Source organism: Takifugu rubripes, chromosome 6 (assembly GCF_901000725.2).
Source record: "Takifugu rubripes chromosome 6, fTakRub1.2, whole genome shotgun sequence".
In the NCBI taxonomy this organism is placed as follows: domain Eukaryota; kingdom Metazoa; phylum Chordata; class Actinopteri; order Tetraodontiformes; family Tetraodontidae; genus Takifugu; species Takifugu rubripes.
In genome coordinates, this window is record NC_042290.1 from 6,424,588 (window position 1) to 6,432,967 (window position 8,380).

The following is an 8,380-nucleotide window of genomic DNA, read 5'->3' on the forward strand; positions in this document are numbered from 1 at the left end:
TGTGAGGCTGTGTGGGGGCGGGTGTCTCCACTTTGGGTCAGGACATGGGAGTCTCCTGCTGAATGTTGTCCCAGGCCCTAATTATGTTGACAGAGAACAGTCCTCTAGGGGTCCATCTGTTATCCTGATGTGTATTTCTGCAGTGTTATTGATTTATTGTGTGACCAGATGGACTTGACCCGGTGTTTGCATAACACACAACACAGATAACAGTAATCATAATTATCATAAATTATCTGGTGAGGGTGGGCTCATGTTAAACAACCTACAAGCGCCACATTCTCCCCTTCAGTACATGTAGGGTTCACTCATAAAATCAATTAGATTCTAAAAAAAAAAAAAATCTTAAAAACAAACGTTTGGGTTTTATGTTTTCATTTCTGTTTGGCTAGTGTGTTTTATCTTGAGAGGTGGACTCTTCTGGTGAGCTGGGCTTTAACTGTGCTGCATATTACATGAGGTGTCTTGGATCTATTGCAGCGCTGGTTTGCTCTGGTCCTCCAGCTCCAGACTGTTGCTCCAGATGGGTGGTAACACCTACAGTTATTTTAAAATACTGCAGTGACACCCCCCCCCACACACACACACACACACACACACACACATATTCAGCATCACTAATGGTGCAGGAAATTCCCCCCGTAGATGATGCAGCACAGTGGGGAGCAATTAGCTTGTCACCTGTATTGTCTGCACTTTCAGAGCAGTAAATGTTCAATATACAGCACAGTAAATGTAAACATGAGTTATAGCAATCAAAGCTGCGTGCATTTCATGAATATACAGGATATCGGCTCTGGAAGAATGTCTAAATATATACATACATGCACTTTTTATTTGGTTTAAAACACAAGAGACATTTGCAAACGAATGTTAAAATGCGAACAGGGCTCTGCTGACAGTTCACACGCAGGCACTCGTTCCGTAGATCACATGGCGACAGATAAACTAGGCTGGTGTTGAATAGGCCGAGTCTGGGATGCAGATCAGCGAGGCGCGGGGGCCGATCTGTTGGTACTTCACAGGCAGCGGCTGCGGGTCAGTCAAGGATGGCTCGATAGCAGGCTTAATATTGCAAAAGAGAACATGAATAAAACAAACCTGATCCTGACTGTACAACTCCCTCCATCCATTACTTAGAGCAGTGGTGGCGTTTCGGAGTGGACCTTTGGCCTGGGAAACCATACACTTTTACAGTTGAGGAACCCATTTAGTCCCAGGAAGTTCAGACGCGTGTCATGTAAACCCGGTGACTTTGTGTTGATCTGCTTTAAATGAATCTGTCTGTCAGCGGCAGTCCTTGACCCGGGTCGCCTAATGAGGCCTCTCCTGAGGCTGGGCTACCGCAGTGGTTCCGGAACAGCATGGACAGTTGGCTGTCAGTTGGCTGTTACCCTCATCAAGAATGCAACAGCATTCAAAGGAAGGGAGCAGCTGGAACATCGGGAGATTGATGGCGACATGTGGGGTAGAAAACCAAATTTCTAAGTGGCCGCAATTAAAGGCAGACCGACTGTCAAAACATTTAAAAGCGAGTCAGGGGAGCAGACGAGGCTTAAGATCTCGCAAAGCTCGATCGTTTCATACTCTGTGTGTCGCACGTGTGTGTGGGCAGATGGGTGGGAGCAGATGCACAGGCTCGATGATATTTAAATGTTGACAGTATTCCTAGCGCTCCTGTTCTCCATCACTCCATCTTCATCTCTTCTCACTCCTCCAGGCACACTGCATGAAATCAATGTGCATCATGGCGAACGCTCCCTGTTCTGGAAAGATCTGAGGGAGCTCTAAACTTGTAATAGTGAATAGGAGCACCCGGAATTCATTATCGTCCCCCATTTATTCACTCGCCGTTTTGAATATGCAGCTGCTCTTGTCACCGTTGTCCTTGTTGGTGTGTGGCTGTGTGTGAGTGAAGTGTCAGCGTTTTATCAGGAATCGTTCGGCTGATGGCCCGTCGCCCCGCTTTGGGGACGCGGTGAAGAGACGCTCACCTTTGGCATGGCTGACATTTTAATTTGTTACCGCTGGCCGTTCTGTTCCCGTCAATAGCGCATCGATGCATCAGGACAAATGTCATGGGACAGAGGCGGATTTCTGCCTTCAATAGTATTGATGGGCACCTATGATTAAGGCTTTTCCACAGAGGCAGAGCTGTGGCGGCGATAAAGCAACACTGACATGGAAAAAATAAATAAATAAAGCAACTGTTTGAATTGTGTCTTTGGAATTCCTCTTGGGACCAGTTTCCCGCTTTATTTCGCAGCCACAGGCAGCACTTATGCAATTACCTGCGCGGGAGGGGTGTGGTTTCACTGATCAAACATTCTATTGCAAATATCTATTTTAGATAATGTCAACAAGATGAAGTGTTTGCAGCCAAGCTAGTGGGTCTTTGTCGCGGCGCAGTGTGACGAGCTAAATGTGAAGAGCACTCCGGCGCTCGTGATGAGAATGTTATTAGGCTGAAGTGCACAGTGACGCGGGTTCAAGCACAGTTAAGTGCGTTGGAGAGATGATAGTCACTGAGACTGGTGAGAATGCCACTCATGTATTTGGCCACAAACGGAACTACTGCTCACTGTTAAATAGTTCCTATCACGCCACGCATGCTAAACCTTAATGTACTGGACAGGATACATACACCCACATACACAGCCAGACCTTTACCTTTGCCCGGATGGTCATTGAGTCGTCATTGTGGCGTCCGACAACACGTCCGAGACGCCTCTCCCAGACATCAATACAGCTTTGGCACACCTTGGCTTAGGGTGCCCTCAGAGATTCTAACAGTGTCCTGCACGTGTCAGCAGAAATAAAAGCCACTGTGTCAGGCGGTTCCCTCCCTCCCTCCCTCCCTCTAAAGCCGTCCATACATCCCTCAATCCATGCGGTCCCAGGGGCAGCAGGTCAGTCCTAATTGTATGCTAATCAGAGCGACGCGCACGTCTCTCTGACTGCTGACAATCGTTTGGCTGACATGAAGGTGTAGTAGCCAATGTAGAGAAGTAAACAAGGACAGGAAGCAGAGACAATGAGTTTTAGATTTTCACTTTGTTGCAGTCAGGATAAATCAATGCTATTTTTTAAAACCACTTTTATGAATTATTAGTTACTCATCTGGCGTGACGCTTTAGTTTCGAGCAAATGGCGTCACAACCTCGAGGTCTCCACTCAGCACAACTGCAGCGTCCCTCCATTTCCCCCCAATGTCCAGATACATTAAAATGACTGTCCCCGGAGTGCCGATAAATCTGTTCAGACTCACCGTTAAACCAAAACTGGCAGTTCTAAAACATCTAAAACGCGACTGAGTGGCGATGACACACAGTCTGATGAATAAATCCCTCACTGTGGGCTGTGGGTTTGTAATAAGCCGTCCTGTAAGGGTGTTATGTGTTTCTGCGTGCATGGAAGTGTCGGCACACTTGTTAGTGCTTACGTGAGCACATGAATCTGTTTTTTATTTATTTATTTTACCAGCTATGATGAAAACCCTCAAGTTCACACACTAACTATGCCGCCTGCTTAAGAATAAATTATGAAAGCACAACTTCGTAACTGCATTCAGGCTAATTTCCACGAACGTTGCCATTTTGACATAGAAACACTGCAAGCTTTACTCCTGAACTGGCTCTAGATAGCGTGAACTCCCTTTAATTCTAACATACATGTTAAACTCTGGCACACGAACCTCTGGACAGCCATATTTATTTTCAGCACCTCGACTGTAAACCTTGATTTCACTCTTTTTCAGACTGTTTCCTTTCCCTCTCTCTCTCTCATCACCACTCACCCGTCACCTGTTAGCTCTTATCTCATCTCTGGCTCCCCCCACATTAACGGGGTCAGTGTAATCCCGCCATACGTAATCTCTAGTTTAATCCTTGCAATCCTCGTGATTAAATGCAAAATAAAATAAAAAAAATGCCTCAGCAAAAGCTTGAAAAATGACAGCCCATATCGCGTTTATTTTACTATTGCCTCTGTTCACATGATGCTCTTTGTTCAACATCTACACAAGTCTGTGTTTAACTTTGTGTTGGTGCAGAGACAAAATGATGCACAAAGTCAATCATCGACCTTGAAAAATAAAAGCATGAACTTTAGTTACAAGTGGAAATAAAGGCTCCCCAGCAAGAGGGCCTACCTTCATCCAACAGCTGCAAACAAGGTCATAAACATCATCTGCATGAACACACACACACACACACACACACACACACACACACACACGCACACACACACACACACACACACACACACTGTCACATGCAGTCAGAATCAACGTCCGTGGACATCACAGTACTGCTCCTGTAAGGATGGCGGCGGGCCAGACTGCACATGTTCTGGAGGCAGGTGGACCTGGTCGCTGAAGGGACCGAGCGACGCGCTCCCAGTCAGAATGCCCAGATTCCCCGCTGACGGGACTCAGCAGAACTCAGCTGACAACGCCGTTCCAGATCGATCCTGCAAGGACAAAGCAGCTGCTTTGAGAGAGCGATGAAAATGACTCCTGTGATCGGGGCCGTCAATGAGCTCCCACCACACCACTGGGGGGAGAGGTGACCTTTCTAGGTGTGACCTGTATGAAATTTCTGCCACTGAGAGATTTCCAAAAGCTTAAATAGGATCTTTTTTTACAAAATATTTCTGGTTTTGACATTAAAAATGGGCTATGCAGATATTTTCATCTGCATTTCCAGCTGTTGGTAAAATCTTTCGGACAATTTATCTCGGCTGGCTTTTTTCTGGCAAATCGTTACTGCTCTAAAATAAATGTTATGTCCCTGCCAAGACAATAAAAGAACAGAGGGAACATCGCTGTGTTGTGGAGCTGCATTATTAAACATGCTTCCCTGGGATTTCCTCACACTAATGCAGTAAATATGGGAGAAACTAGTTGAATTGGGTTGAAGAACTCATCAGCGATGTGTTTTTTCACCACCAGCATCCCTGTTACAAATCATGTGTGTTGTTCACGGTGCACGTTTGACTCCATAGACCAGAGTGCTTTTTTGAGACGCTTTTGTTGACTCTTTCTACGTTGACGTTGTCGGTGGAGCTCGCAGTTCTTACTAGAAACTTACACTGGGGAAGTTCGCAGGTGAAAAACATGGTGAAAAACTGCACTTTCTTCACAAACACTGCAAAGCTCACGGTAGCGGATCAGCCCAACGTTTGTCACAGACCTCTTTAGTCGGGAAACTTGAGCTGAGAGAAAGATAACAAACTGAAAGACTTCCGCTTCTCTTCTTTCACACGCTTATGAGAAACCGATACTCGCTGCACCGGCCGGCCTCCCCTCCTCTGTTCTGCACTCTTTCCATGGGAATAGAGCAAGCAAAAAAACTGGAGGAAGATGTTTAAAGAGAGAATTGTGTAACATCAAGACGAGTTAGTGAGTGCAGCAAAAGGTAGAAATGTTGGAGCGTAGGGGAACACAACTGGGGGATGATTTGGGGGAGGGGGCGTGATCTTGGAGCGACAGAGGGGTTTGAGATGGGTTTTCAAAAAGTGGAAGAGACAGTGAAGTTAAAATGTGAAACGCAAAACAGAGAAATGCGGCAAGGAAAGAGGGGAGAAAACCCTCATGTGAAGACAAACCTGCATAATTCATGCTCGGCTCCTTTTAGAAACAGCGGCTTCATCAGGACACGGCCGCTTGACTGTGGCAACACGCAGGCAGTGACACAGAGGGAGTGTGTGTATCCGTGTGTGTGTGTGTGGGGGGGGGGGTGCACTGAACTTGGCTTGTATCGGGATCTTTGTTAGCTGTGCAGATCCTCTGTGGATGGATTTTTCACAGGGTCGGTGTGTCATGCACACAGATGTTCGACAGCAACTCTGTGTGTGTGTGTGTGTGTGCGTGTGTGTGTGTGTGTGTGTGTGTGTGTTTTAAGTCAAAAGTGTAGCTGTGTGCCTTCACCTTGCTCTGCTCTTCACCCCCACTCTCCCTCACTGCACTCTAGGCCATTAGAGCTCCCGGAGGCCCGCAGAGGCTTCTCGTCTCTGTGTCCGCTTTCATGTGTCAGTGAGTGGGCTCAAAGCACGTGTGTGTATGTGTGCACGTGCACCGCAGTGCACAACTGTATGTTTTTACAGCTAAGAAAGGAAGTATGCGGCGGTTTGTGCCACGTATGACCGCTCTGGCCTGCACAATCAGAGTGCAGACAAAGACATTTTTTGTGTTCTTGTTAGAGAAATGTTACAGGTGTGTGTGTGTGTGTGTGTGTGTGTGTGTGTGTGTGTGTGTGTGTGTGTGTGAGTGTGTGTGCGTGTGTGCATGCTTACAGTGTGAACCCCTGTGTGTGAGCAGCTGCTCCCGTATGCACACGAGTGTACCTGGAAACAGGATTCAGCAGGGTTTGAGAAGACCCAGCAGGGATGGCGGGTCTGATCAAAGCTCCACAGTTCTCTGGCACACTCAGCTCAGGCTTTGCCGCTAAATTAACACGCTATGAACAAACATCACCGCAAAAAACAAACACATTTTTTAAGAAGCCGGCACTCCCACCCACTCGGCTCATAATCAATATTTAAAATGTGACATTGTTGTTCTGCACGGAGACAAAAGGGGAGGAAAAAGAAACCCGAGGAGTGAAAACTCGGCATTATCTCCGCTGGAAAGAGCAATATATTGGTTGCGGTGATCTGAAATATATACAACAAATAAGATCAGAGGCAAAAGTGGGCAAATCTTTCCAGGTTTTGTGAGCTTATTACAGCAACATAGCATCCTATAATCTGCACAAGTCCCCATAATACACAAAGCCGAACATGTTTGTGCTGTGAACGCCACTGAAAAAGCATTCAAATACTTTGATACGTGGATTATAAAACCTATTGTATAACATCTTCTATGGTTCAGGGGGAAACATTTTAATAAGGTTCCCTACCAGAGTTTGGGTTTGAGGCTGTGACGTCTTCTGGATCTTGTTTATTTAATAATCTTGAGTCCCCTGAAATGCAAAGCAGAGAATTCTGAAAACGTGACTTCTGACAACATTATACGAGGACTGCAATTTAAACACCAGCTCGTAAACACAGATAAAAAGTTCCAGTCTCCTCAAAGTTTACGCACACTACCTCAAAGATGTTGCCCTGAAAGAAATCAAAACTACAGAAGCAAGATTTTGTCTCCAAACACTCTTGGCTTACCCGTGCGCAAAAGCTCACCCCGGGGTATTAAATATGTATTTTGAAGGTTATTTGGGTTTTAATGTTATTCAGCAGAATGGCTTGATGAGCAGAGTGTTTGTGGGATCCTTCCTATTACTCAGGATTACGTCTCGCCCAACTGCGTTCATTAGACTGGACCTTTGAGTTTTGATCTGACAATGGATTATAGGATATTTACCACCGCTACCCTCTCACCCCTGTAGCATGGTGTGCCGCTCGTGTGTGTGTGTGTGTGCAGCTGAGGTCATGGGAGAATACAAGGCAGGCCCCCTCTGAGTGAGCACGCAACACCCATAAAAATGAACCCCAGTCCGTCACTAAACAAGCACCTTTTTTGATTCTCGCTAATTACGAAATGGTTCAACATTCTGCGCGTGTTTCTCTCCTGCTTTTTTTCCCCCTCCGAAGCTGCCGTGCAGCCGCAGTCCTCCACCGGCCCTCAGATGAGGCTCGTCAATTAGAGCGGGCTGAAGCATGGCATGTTAATTCGCGGTAAAATATTCCTCCTCCAGTGCTAATTAGGTGCTAGCTGTGGTTGAGGAGCGCGGTTCGCCAGGCGAGAGCATAGTGTGCTGCATAGCGGTCCCTCGGTATCGTTTGGCTGACCAAAGCAGCCGCGATATCAGGGAATTATTTTAATTAACCGGTGCCGCCTTCTGCAGCTAATGAGCCTAGTTGAAGCGAACCGACATCGTGCCGCAGCGTGCTCGCTCCCTGTTCCAGAACCATCCACTCAAAAAGGAAACACAAAACGTAGAGATAAAGAAATCACAAAGTGAATGAATTAAGAGTGCACGATTACACATGCGAAACTGAAAAAATATATCATGTTCATTACCAAGGGAATGAATTGTTGATTGGAGTATTGTTTACCTTTGCAAAAATACAATGATTAGAAGAGCAAACCCCCCCAGGACAGTTTTGTTGGCCATGATAATGACAGTTTGCTGAACACAGAGGACAGCAGTCGTTCAATCATCAAGACTTATCATTTACATATAGGAAACATAATGATGAATTTCCTGTGTGAATGTGGGAGGACACTTTTTTTTTCCCTTTGCTCTTCTAACTGAGTCAGAGTGAGAAAAGAGGAGGCTGTGAAACTCTGCCCAGTTTTCTGTACAGAGCAGCAGAGGAGGCAGGGAAAAAAACAAAAAACAGGAATTGGCCCTCGTCACAGTTATTACACTTTGGTTGT

At 46.1% G+C, this 8,380-nt stretch overlaps 2 long non-coding RNA genes across 2 annotated transcripts; both read right to left on the reverse strand.

The window, feature by feature from the left end:
• Window positions 1-3,953: 3,953 nt before the first annotated feature.
• LOC115250181 (uncharacterized) lies at window positions 3,954-5,730 on the reverse strand. The gene is made up of 2 exons (XR_003888768.1): window positions 5,608-5,730; window positions 3,954-4,470 (listed from the first exon to the last, which is right to left on the reverse strand). It is a non-coding gene; the product is annotated as an uncharacterized lncRNA (long non-coding RNA).
• Window positions 5,731-6,326: 596 nt separating this feature from the next.
• Window positions 6,327-7,685, reverse strand: LOC115250182 (uncharacterized). The gene is made up of 3 exons (XR_003888769.1): window positions 7,512-7,685; window positions 6,900-6,962; window positions 6,327-6,345 (listed from the first exon to the last, which is right to left on the reverse strand). It is a non-coding gene; the product is annotated as an uncharacterized lncRNA (long non-coding RNA).
• Window positions 7,686-8,380: the final 695 nt, after the last annotated feature.